Source organism: Talpa europaea (assembly GCF_964194135.1).
Source record: "Talpa europaea genome assembly, chromosome: 5".
Classification (NCBI taxonomy): domain Eukaryota; kingdom Metazoa; phylum Chordata; class Mammalia; order Eulipotyphla; family Talpidae; genus Talpa; species Talpa europaea.
The window spans coordinates 122,655,959-122,669,289 of NC_140071.1; positions in this window are offsets into that span (position 1 = coordinate 122,655,959).

Below are 13,331 nucleotides of genomic sequence, written 5' to 3' on the forward strand. Positions count from 1 at the left end.
GGCCACTATCGCCTTGATATGGTCGTCTAACAGTGATATTACAAGAGAAAGAAGAGAAAAATTACAACTAGAGACTAAATATGTCTCATGAATATAGATATAAAAAGCCACAGCAAAATACTAGCAAATGAAGTCCACTGATCTGTTGAGGAAATAATGGATTATGACCAGGTGGAGATTATTTCAGAAATTAAGAGAATCTAAAGGAAAACCATCAAAGGTGAGGTGTATGTCAATGAGAAGTAAAAATAAAAGTAAAAGGGAGTGTCATTAGCTCCAATAGTCTTTCTGTCCATTTTTAATACAGCTGACATTATTGAGCATTTGTGGTACTCCAGGAAGCACGTAGAAAGCTCTATGAGGTGGGTACTAGTGTTGTAGGCATCTTATAAATGACTAAACCACTGCACAGTGACATTTAAAAACCCTTTTGCAGTTCCTTAGCTATTCACTTGGGAACTGTGTGGTTTGTCTCCAGATCCTTCACTCTTTGCTGTTGCACCACTGTATACAGAACGGCTCATGATCGGTGCTTTTGCTTGGCAAGGTCTATTTCATCAATCCTAAAGAACTATTCACTTTTTCAGTGCAAAATTAAAAACTGCTGTGTAAGTCAAAGTATTAAGTAGCTCAAATACAAAGTACTTCTAAAATAGAAGTATCTTTATTAAATTATACAACTCTTAATTTTAGAGTGGAAGATATGCTTCATTCTCCCCTCTGTAATTTTTATGTGACTATAAATATGATGGTCTCCACAAAGCAGAAAATGATACTTTCTATGTGTAGAGCAAAATGCTATTTCTTTTTTTCTTTTTTTAATACAGAGAGAGCCCATGTAGTCTTTTTTTTTTTTTTAAGATTTATTTATTTATTTATACAAGCACTGGGTACAGTCAGAAGCGTGGGAGGGTGAGAGAATTCACCAGAGCCAGAGCGGGGAGCAGAGCAGGCAGAAGGACCGAAGTACACTGCTGAGGGGAGCAGTGGGCGGCAGGAGAGGTCTGCGCGCCATGCGGGGCCCTCCGCAGGTGGCCAGGGAGCAGCCGGGGATCGAACCGGCGCCGCAGAGGCCGCGGGCAGATTCGCAACCCAGCGCTCAACCGCTGCGCCACCGGGGAGGCCCACTTTTTTTTTTTCCCAGGTGTAGACTGAGATGTCAGTGCTGGCAATATGACTTCTTAGCCTATGGATTTGGGTAAGATCTTTACCCTTGAGCTTCAGTTCTCCCACATGCCCTCCTCCTGCACAGGAGGGGGTGGACATCAGGAAGGTGTCCACATATGCTCCTACATTCCTCTCATCCCTTTATCTCTCCCTCACCTTTTCTCCTCCATGTTGCTGCTTCTGATTCTCAGAAGGTTGAACCTCCAGAAAAGCCTTTTTATTTTTATTTAAAGATTTATTTATTTATGCATATAAGAGCTGGGGTACAGGCCAGAGGCCCGGGGGTGAGCAGATTCACCAGTGACAGAGTGGGGAACAGAACAGGCAGATTGACCAAAGTACACTGCTGAGGGGAGCAGCTGGTGAGTCAGGAGAGGTCTGCTGTGCCATGTAGGTTGCTCCCTGGCTGCCTGGGAATCGAACTCGTGCTGCAGTGGCTGCGGACAGCTTCATGGGTTGCATCTTAACCCTTGCCCCTCCAAGGAGACCCTCCAGAAAAGCCTTTTTAAAAGTTTTTTGACCATTGTCTACAGTAAGAACTATAGCAATAGACACATTATACACATACACCTAATTTATTGCACAAGTTGGGAAATTATTGTTTTTGAAAGCAAAACTGTGCTGAGTCAACAAGACCAAACTCGGGCTGTTCTGGGAAAACTGGATCACATGTCACATAACCTCTTAACCTTCTTTGTTTTGATGCACTCTGTTATTTTAGCAAGTAGTCCAGTTAATTTTACAAAATGATTTTCAGAATCTATTAAGTGGGATTTGTGACCCCCCTCATGAGTGCCTATCCAAGCATTTTGATTCCCTCTAAAAAATAACTAGTCTGACTCTTCTAATAGCTCTGGAATCCAGACATGTTGAAGAGTAGCATATACAACTATGGCGAATTTCTGGAGAACTCAGAGGGTCAGGATGAGATGCATTCTAATTGCCATGGCTCTACTATGTAAAGGGTATGTTGAAAGCATGGGGGGGTCAAGAAAGTTATTTTTAAATGGAGTAGATGTTAACTCAGTGGAAAAGAGGTGTGGGAGAGAGAGCTAGCAAGCAGAAGAAACAGGCGAGGGAGGAGGGGCTTAGCACAATAACTGACTCTGTTAGCTGTTGGTTCATCCATTATCCCTTCTTTCATTCACTCAATTTTTTCCCCCAAAGATCAATTTATTTAAGCATACAAGAACTGGGCTACAGGTCAGAGGTGTGAGTGGTGAGAGGATTCACCAGAGACAGAGTGGGGAACAGAACAGGCAGACTGACTGAAATACACTGCTGAGGGGAGCAGCGGGCGAGTCAGGAGAGGCCTGCTGGGCCATGTGGGTAGCTCCCTGGCTGGGGATCGAACTCATGCAGCAGTGGCTATGGACAGCTTCATAGGTTGCGTCCTAACCCCTGTGCCACAAGGGAGGCCTCTCATTCACTCATTTATTAAACACTTTGGTATTACCAAGTGCTGGAAAGGATCAGATGCTGGGTGCTGGACATGGTCTCTACTCTCTAGGAGTTCCTGTGCTCAGTAGGGCTGCTGAACATGAAGATAAATTGTTACAGTCTAGGGAGATGAAGACTTAGTACAGAGATGATTTAAAGGTTATAGGAACATTCAAGAAAGATCCACTAACATGGCGAGGGAGCAGGTGAGGTTTCAGAGGGAAAGGGTCATTCTGAAATATATGATGAACTTGAGGAAGATGTTGATGCCTCCAGGGGGTGAGAGGAGCTACAGCAAACTGGCCACCCCGTTGCTGGGTGCCGCTCCAGCACGGGTATACATGGCAGTCACCGCCGAGGCAGATATGTAGCTCTATTTCTGCTGTGTTTCTCAAATTTATTTTAAACTTCGTGAGTGTACTCACACCCCTTCTATTCTGGTCTCCCCAGCCTAATTTTTTAATATGCAACGAACAGGGGCTAGCTCCCACTTTCTCTTTTCCACCCAGAACCCTGCTTTATTTTTCTCCCCAGCACTCTTCACCTTCTAAATATACGACCTGCCTTACTTCTTTTGTTTACTCTTTATTTCCTGCGCCGCGACCATATTTTCAAGGAGAGGCTTGGGCTGTTTCGTTCACTGTGGTATCTTCCCAGCTCATGGACAGGTGCCTAATATGAAGATGGTAGGTTGGTGATAAATGACTGGAATGAACCAAAAGAGTTAGCAACTTTCTGTATCCAAGACATAATTAGCATCCACTCATATTGGAAAAAGGAAGCTAAAGTCTACAGGGGACCATTTACAACAGCATCCTTTCTCTACCTCCTTTCAGCAGGATGTATTGATCACCTGCTCTCATTACTGGGATTTCAGAGGAGGACAGAACAGAACAGATCCCATTTCTGTCTTTTGGGGATCACCTGCCAAAGTGAAAGCAGATGTTAATGAACTATGTAATTGTAAATTTGGGATAGCTGCTAAGGAAAAATGTGAAGGGCATGTTGAAAGCACGCGAGGTCAGAAAGTTATTTTTAAATGGAGTAGATGTCAACTCAGTGGAAGAGAGGCAGGAGAGAGAGCTAGCCAGCAGAAGAAACAGGTGCGGGAGGAGGGGCTTAGCACAACAGGACAGGTAAGTAGAGAGGAAGAGCTGGGAGGAGCAGGTGCAGGTAGCTCCGGGTGAACGTACATATTTTAAGTGGTTGGCTCTTTAGCCCAACAGCAAAAGGGAGCTATGAGGGCTTCATAAGCCAGCGAATGGTGGTGAAGTGAAATGGTAGCTCTGATTGAAGTGTGGGCAGTGGATTAGGGAGTATGGGAAGAAGATATGGGAAGCCATTGAAGAGCCTGTTGCAGTGGGCAAAGCAAGAGATGGTGGAGTGAGATGAAGACACGCAGGTAAATTAGAGAAATGGTTAGGAGATAAACGAAGTTATTGACGCTCCGGTGATTTCACACAAATAGGTTTCAGCGTGTATGAGTATGGTTTCTGAACTTGGGCCGTCTGGTCCTGAAAGCCACGTGCTGATTATCCACCATGCCAGCTGTATGAGTTTTATATGTATCAAGTTTTTGACTATTTCTATGCACTGAAATATAAAGAAGCATCTTGAGTTGCTTGGCAGCATTCTCTGGGATATGTATACAAAACACTAGTAACACATGAGCCCAATCCACCATGACTCTAGTAATGCCGCCTGTGGCTGTTGTGCCTACTGGGGAGAAGGGCGAAGGAGTGCTTTTGGAGGCTGGGTATAGGTAAGCATGAGAGTAAAAGGTGTGTGTGTGTCTGTGTCGGTGTTCACACACGTAGCCAATCTCAAAACCCTGGCTCCACCCACTAGACATCCAGACCCCAGCCCAGAAATGCTTCATGTCCCCGGGGCATGGCTCCTGGTCCCTAGCACCACTTTATTTTTATTTTCCTGTGCCCTCTAGGTGAGAAAACCTTGAAGGCGAATGTTTTGCTTTGGCCCTTTGTCCGCATTGCCTGATCTAGTGCCTGGTGGCCAGGGGTCCTCACTAATGGCTGCTGGATGCGTCATCCCTGCCCTGCTTTTTGGGATCCATACATCAACTGCCTCAAGGAAGCATGAAAAACCACAATTTTAAGTTCTTTATAAATTATTGTTTTTTTATCTAGAGACTACATTAAAACTCAGAATCACCGTGCTTTAAAACTAGAAAGCACTGAGGAGCTATCTAGAGAGTTGTTTTCAATCCAGAGTCCATGGATTAGGGCAAGTTTTCATTTTTCCAAGCAAAATGAACAAAATGTGAGCAATGGAGCAGGTTAGATGCATTTGGTTTAAATGACATGCTTTCTTATTCCCAGGATATGTCTCCCTCATAGTTTAGTGATATTAATGAATTATGCACTAGCAGATATTTTCTTAATTAGTCTATTTAAAAAAAAAATCTGGAAACTCAGATCTTTCCTCTCAGAACTGAGACCCTGAGAAATTATGACTTTGCCTGTGGTCAAATAAAATGTTTATTTTATTAAAGAAATAAATGTTTCAGTTTGGTGTCCTTCTGTAATATATGGTTATATAATACAACTACACCCATCTGAGATATTGTATATGTTTGGTATGATAGGTAGTCTGTTAGCATTTTTATTCAAAGATGAAACAATGGGTTCATATAATTGTTGTATTATAATCAGAAGTGGACTTGCTCCTGAAAAGTCTCTGTAACCATACAGGGTGGCTGCCTGCCAGTGTCTGGTGAGGTTTTTTTTTTTAAAGATTTATTTATTTATTTATTTATTTATTTATTTATTTATACAAGCACTGGGTATAGTCAGAAGCGCGGGAGGTCTGGTGAGGTTTTAAGAAATGGTAGAGTCTAGAAATGATATATATGTAATACTATTACTATTATATAGTAAAATGATATATATGTAATACATATATATTACATATATATGTAATACATACATATACATATATGTAATACTGTTACTATTACTATGATATATATGTAATACTATTACTATTATTGATTAATTTGGAAATAAACAGATTCCCTCCCACTTTTATATGCTTCCTATGGTAGGCGCTTTGGTTGTTAAAAATTGCTGTAGTTTTATCTCCTTCTATATACTTGTCCATATTTTTGAATTTTTATCTACCACAAACATACTGCATTTATGTAACTGAAAAGTTAAAAAATCTCCCTACGCCAATGCTTTGTCCAAAGTAATGTCCCTTAACTTTATCTTCTTATGCTTTTTTCCAATTTGGCATTGTTGATAGATTTAATTTGGTATCCAAAGATTCTAAGTTTTAGCATTTAAATTTTAGCTTTTATAGCTTCTATTTTTATATACTTTAGCTTGAAGTCAATACCTGATGCTGAGCTGCTATAGAACAACACAATCTAATGGGAGGCTGTCATTTTCACTGTCCACTCTGGGCAATCCTGCACGTGTGTAGCTGAGGCCTGAACATTCTCATGAAGTATCTGGAGGGACATGCACAGCCACAAACTCAAAGTCTAGAAAACAGTTGAAGATGTATTTGGTCTAAGTGTTTCTTTATTTCCCCTCGACACCCAGCTGATCTTAGTTCAGAAAAGGGAGGGTTGCCAGGTATAGGTTTAAACACCAGAAGAAAAAGCATCCGTGGCATCCCCAGGTCAAAGGTAGTCTCTAAAAAAAGGAAGGTAAAAAGGTGCCTTACGACATCACATCTATGAATGTCTGTATGTGTACCTGTGTGCACACCAGTGGGTGATGTAGACATGGAGAGTAGGAGAGAGAGAGAGAGACAGACAGACAGAAAGAGAGACAGAAAGAGAGAGAGAGAAGGTGAAGGAGCTTCTGGTATTTTGGCACTAGATTAATTTGCCCTTTTATAACTCTTATGATCGTCAATAAGTCTTCCTAGTAGCCGTTATACTTTTAATTAATTGATTAGTTATGCAATGTTTAACTTTTTCTAGAAGGTAAGAGACAGGAGGATAGGAACACGGTCTCCCCATGCCTTCCCCCAACACCTCCCCACCCCAAGAGATACCCAGTGCCTACCATGGTGCTTTTGCATCTGCAGTGAAGATTTAATGACTATATCTTGATCAAATAAACACGTGCTGGGGTCTTTAAAAACCAGATTTATTTTTCACCTTGTCTAACAGCTTCCATGGTTGTGGCAGCTTTATGTTTCCCCTTCTCCCAGCTTACCCTGAAGCCATCTTCAAGCAGACCAGGAGTGTCCTTTGAGGTGCTTGCCAGCCTCTCCCGGGCAGGGGTGCAGGTGCACCCCTCCATGGGCAGTGAGCTGCGGAAGGTGGGACCCGGCCTCCGTGGTATTGATGCTTGTCCTTCTCCCCTTTTCTAACTGCTCCTGCACTTCAGATAATTTTGTGACCAAAGCTGAGCATTTCTTTCAAGGTCTGTAGCAACCCAGGGCTGTGGCCTCTTTAGGAAGACTAATTTGGATTCCAGTCTCCCAGTGGGGACTCCAGCTCCCTCATAAACAATGTATACATCCATGTTTAATTTCAGTACCATACTGCGCTTTGCCTCCAGAGAGCTTGGTGAAGGCGGGGATGTTTGTCTGTTTTGTTCACTGCTCCGTCTCCATCCCTGAGGACAGCGCATAAATCCCACTCTGGGCGCTCGGTAACTAGTGGTTGAATGAGTGAATGATTGATGAAATGTCCTCATTGCTAGTGAGTGTCACCTCACGTTTAATATGCCATTCCAGCTGTGGCTTAGCCAGTTAGGAACTTGAAATGTGTTCTGTTTATGAAGAGGACTCAACTTCTCCCTCCAATTCCAATTCCTTTATTACTCTGTTACACAGTCCTTCGAAGCCGGATGCCAATTCTTCCATTTTCCTTTACAAAGGAAATGCCAAACCATCAATACTGGACCTGTGTGTTAGGCAGTAGGCTGTTATGAGTTTCCAAATTCTCCGATCTAATATAACTTTACAAATATAACGCACAGACTTTGCAAATATAACACACCAGTTTTCCTTTTCTTAAAATGCTACACTTTCTTATCAATGTTTTCCATAAGAATACCAGTTTTTGCTATGTGATTCAGAAGTTAGGAGACAAATGGTGACAAAATATGCTAAACTTAAACATTAGTATGCCTCTTTTTATAGACAACAAGAACCTGGTCACTTCCTAGCTTGCCTGGCCTCTAGAGAGACTTGGAGCTGAGATTTGTACCTATTCATCCTGCCTGCGCTTACCCTCGATTTTCTGAAAAAGAGATTTCATCTCTGTTCCTTTCCTTACCTAGATCTTTTTAAATTACTTTAAAAATGGCATTATGCTTTGTTGAAAGTGGCCTCAAATTCTTTTTTGGGAGATGGAAAATTGTAATTAATGAGAAGAAAATATTTCCCTAACACTTAGCAGGTGCTTTTTAAAGCCTGCATTCCATGATGCTATCAATGCCTCCTAACTCGCTGGATACAGGCCTCTGAATGACCCCAATTTCTCCAGTCTCACAGACGCTAGGAAAATACTCAAACATCACAGGACAACGGAAAGGGCCCTGGATTTGGAGTCAGCAGAATGGACTTGTTGTTTCGTCTCCTCTTACTGGTGGAGTGATCTTGGATAAGACACTTGACCTCTCTGTGCTTCAAGTTTCCTTCCATACATTGGGCATAAAATGGTAAGTTCTGGTGATTGCATTGGGCCCTCCTTCTGTAAATAAGATGCGTCCACATGTTGTGCATGTTTACATTTCTGTGTCTCTCCATAGTCTCGAGATCAGGATTACTTCTTATTCCTATCTGTGTCCTCAGGGCCTAATTTCTTGACCTGAGCTGAAAACATGTTTTAAGGGAGAACATGTTTTAAGGGAGAACACTAAGTGGGGTTGACACTAAGTTATTCAGCTTTCTTTCTGAAAAGTCTCACCGGTGTCTATTCATAAAGAAGCCTTCATTGGCTAGTTGGCCTGAATTGAGTACTTTCTGCATGCTTTCTACTGGCCTTAGGCTGTAAAATCGAGGAAAAAGGATAGAAGATAAACAGAAAAATGGAAGCACACACGTGTGCACGCACACACACACACACACACACACACACACGGACTCATAAATGTCAGAGGTCACCAAAAAGTGACTTAGGGGGAAATCTGCTTCTAGATATGCTTTCTTTGGCTCAAACATTAATTTAAAAAATGTAAGCTAATAATTTAAAATCCCAAGATGTGGATTTTGCCTTCTCTTAAAATTATGAACAGCTGGTCACTCCAGGCCCAGTCCTTCCCTGGGGACAGCTGGTCAATGCAGCTGCAGTCATTTCAGGCTTGACCTTGACAGTTCACCACAGAGCAGCCCTATCACTCCTGTTGTCTCCCATATCCAGGCAAGTAGGAGGTGGCTTTTATGATCATGCTTATGTTGCTTGCATTTATGTAGCACTTACTGCATACCAGTCACTATTGTAAGCTTTTTGGTTATCTATCTACCCACCTATCTATCATCTATCTATCTATCTGTCTGTCTGTCTATCACCTGCTTCCATCTATCCATCTCTATTAGGGTTTATTTTATTTAATTTATTTATTTTTAATAGAGGCATGTTTTATTTATTTATTTGTTTGTTTGTTTTGTTTATACATGCACTGGGTACAGTCAGAAGCGCGGGAGGGTGAGAGAATTCACCAGAGCCAGAGCGGGGAGCAGAGCAGGCAGAAGGACCGAAGTACACTGCTGAGGGGAGCAGCGGGCGGCAGGAGAGGTCTGCGCGCCATGCAGGACCCTCCTCCAGTGGCCGGGGAGCAGCCGGGGATTGAACTGGCACTGCAGAGGCCGCAGGCAGCTTCGCAACCCAGCGCTCAACCGCTGCGCCACCGGGGAGGCCCTCTATTAGGGTTTAGAAAGCTGAGGCATAGTGTGTGGTAGGTCTAGAATTCAGAAGTCTCACTACCTGGCTTCCCAATACTTGATCGTAATCACTCAGCTGTGTCACATCTTGGTCTGGAGAATGAGTACTATCCCTAACCCTAATGCAAAGTTGTGCCAGGGCCTCTTGTCCAGCACATTGTTTGGTCTAATTTGAGAATTCACAAAATATGTGATTTGAAGGATTATAAAAATCAAAAGAACTGTTAGTCCAGGCATGTTGAAAGCACCGTGCAAAGACCCCCAGAGACCTGTGGGCAGCTTGGTGAAGGCCAGGAGAAATTAGCGCGGCTGAGCGAGGGTGCAGGCAGAAGACAAGTGGAAGGTGAGGAGGGCAGCTTAGACCCACACTTGGAGGATCTGATTCTGGAGGAAAATAGACTGCCCTGGGTGGGTGAGGGAGGAAGGCAAGAAGGCCAAAGTCTTGTTTGACCAAGGTGATATGGGATGAATCGGCATTCCTACAAGAGTCCTGCTGAACTTCATTCATTGCTTTCACAATGTAAGAAAGTTGATTTTGTAACACAGGTGTCCCTATAATACTGGCCTGACTGTTTACTTCTGCTTCAGTCCCTCAGCATATGAGCAAATACTTCAGGCACTATAACGAGCAGAAACTTGAGACAGAGCTTATCTTGTAATGCTGGGGTTTGCATCATATCCAGGGTGTGGTGTTACTCTAGAAGGCAAGTTCAATAATTATGTGTTTACAGATTGAGTAAACAGTATATGTGCCCCAAGAGGCTCAGGATTTAAACTTTCAGAGCTCAATAGACTAACTTACTCTGTTGGACAGCAGGCTCAGCACCTAGATATATCAAGTAGTCATAAAATATTGTGTGTGTGTGCGCGTGCGTGCATGCACACATTGCATGTCTAAGGATGTAATCACACTTATTTAAAAAATAGCTCAAGGAAGCTTGGAGATGTTAAGTGAACTAATTAAAAGGCATTTAGGCAAACCCAGGTGACCCCCCCAAGTGTACCCTCTCTTTGTTACTGGTGATGTATAAAATATAGTACTTTGTGTATTTGATATTTCCTAACAACATAATGATGTGACAAAAATTAATGTTGAAAGCAATAAAGTCACCTAAATTGCCTTCTTCAGAAAATAAATATGCCAATGAAACAGTTATATTTTTTATTCTCTTACTCCATTATTATTTCTTTCTCCTGGCGAAAGAATGGAACCCTGTTTACTACTCTGTTCTGAACAGGACTTGTCAACTGCTGTCATATATGAAGTATAAGCATCAGTCATAATGAGCCGCAGGCTACGCCCTACCTAGTCTCTGTTTCCTTGGTGTATTGCCCTTCTATTATTTCTTCCTTTCCTATTTGTGCATTTTCAAGGATGATGTTGGCATAATAATTATCTGACTTAGGATTTCTAAAACATACTTGAAATATGGCCATCCCTTGTTATTCTAGCTTGATAACAAACCTAAAGGCAAGTTTTCAAGCATGGACTTGTCCTTTCTCTCCTCATTCCAGCTACTATGGCTTAAAGAGAAGGGCTTTGAAATTATATCCCTGTCACTGCTGTCTGCAGAAATGGCTTTGAGAGGCAGGAGTTGGTTTCTTGGACCTCCTTTGCTGTGATTTGACATGGCTTGTTTCGTTGTTTTCATTGCTACATGGACCAGGCTCCACCTGGGCTTTCCTGGAGGACAGAGTAAGGGGCACACGTTGGATTGTTCTATTCCCTTTCAGGAATGTGCAATCTGAGTTTGACCTTCCTTTGCTCTGGTCATTCAGATGTTCTAGATTACGTTTCTGTTGCTTTTGTTACCAAATATCACAGAAAAACTTCTGGTGCATTTACACACTCTCCCTCGCTAGGAGAAACCTGAAGTTACTACCCAAAGATGTGGCTCCACCCCACTCTGGAACCAAAAAAAGGAAGGTCATGGTTGGACCAGTAACCCATTTCAGCTGAGTCTCAGTTTCCTTTTTCATGAATATCATATGAGAGATTATCTCTAATATCCTTTTCTGATCCTTTTTGGCTCAAATATTCCAAGAGCCAAAGAAGGTTAAGAACACACATAAACTGAGAATTCTGTAACTTTAATACTCATCTAGAAAAATGGGACTCCAGCACCAACCAAAAGGCCTGAGATATAGTTTGCAGTCAAATGGAATTAAGGTTGAGCCCAGTTTTGCCAGCTCTTCCAGGTTTCTCATTTTTAAAATGGAAATACAGTTGTCTCATGAACAATATGGGTTTGAACTGCATGGGTTCTCTTACAGGTAGATTATTTTTCAGTAAATACAGCGGGGCTTCCGTAGCCTCCATTCCACATTTAGGGATTGAACCAACCACAAGGAACAAAGTGAGGGGGGTACCCCATGGCTGTGATGGAGGATTCTGGGTATTTTGGTGGTGGTAACATACATCTCAAGAAGTGTGAACCTGAACCTCTAAATCATATACAGCCTTGTAGACCAATGTTGCATCAATTAAAGATGATACAAAAACCAAACAAAAATAAACCAACCTAACCCAACAAACCATTGATGTAGGTTGGTTGAATCTAGGGATGTGGAGTTTGCAGATATAGAGAGTCATCTGCAAGTACAAAAGTTATATGAGGATTTTTGACTGCCTGGGAGTTGGTGCCCTTAATTTCCCATGTTGTTCAAAAGTCAGAAGTACGCCTGCCTAAGTAACAAGGTGATTGTAAGAATTTAGTACATGTAATACAGCATCTTTTTAGTGCCACCTGCATAACCGACACGTAGTCATTTTGTAAGGACTGAAATTTACTATGTTGACAATAGTCTTAGGAGTGGAGGTTTTGGGAATATCTAAGGGTTTGGAATGGGTTAGGGCTAAGGAAGATGACATGTGAAGACGTTTTTGAGGTTGCAGAACAGTGGGAATGACTTTAAGGACAGAATACCCATTGAAGGAAAGAATGCAAGAGATACGGCAAGAAATTGAAGTAAAGGGCTCTGAGAAGCAAGATCACTTTTGTGCTTATTTCTAGCACTTGTGAGAGGTATAGGTATTTTTGATTAGAAAATCTCATGAACAGTATTGTCTTGTGCCTTGTCCAGCATTTTGTCTTTGTACTCAAAAAATGCATGACATATTGTTATTCTCATTGTTTACAATTGAGACGGGTGTGTCTGAAGAGACCAACTCAGGATCAGAAGTTTTTTCTCCAAAACCCAAATCTGGTAGTCGGCTCGATTTTGCAGGGAATGCCTGTTATTTTTACTGCAACACCTAGATTCTCAGCAATCCCACCTCACTTTGGATCTTCTTAATCTGGGCTCCTCTATCTCAGGGGATGTTTGAACTCCTTGGAATTCTTTGCAGAATTGCACATATATGAGCATAGATGCATTTTTTTTTTTTTTTTGTGGGGGGAGGAGGGGATCCTTCCTGGGCAGTCCAAAGCAATCAGACTCAACAAAGTCAACAACCACTACCGAAAGTGTCTTGGACTAGGTTAAAGATTAACATGACTTCACAGGGTGAAAAAATGGGCCTAAATAACACAGACACAGAGAGGCCCCCAATACCTATTTGTCTTTGCAGCTTTAATACATGCTCACATTCTCTTTTCCTCCAACAAACCATGTAATGGTTAAGTCTCTCTGGCAAGGTTTTCACACTTTCAGGCCAGCTCTTTATGACATAATCCTGGGTCTGGTTGAGTGGTCTGGAGGGTGAGTAGACTTGGAGACTGTACTTTCTTCATTGTCTCCTAGAAAGGGAATTTTTTTAAAGGAAGCCTAAAATATCAGAAAGTAAAGTTTCCAGGGAAAAAATGAAAACTGATTTTGACACCAGCAACCTAGAAGTATAAAGTAAAAGTGGCAGG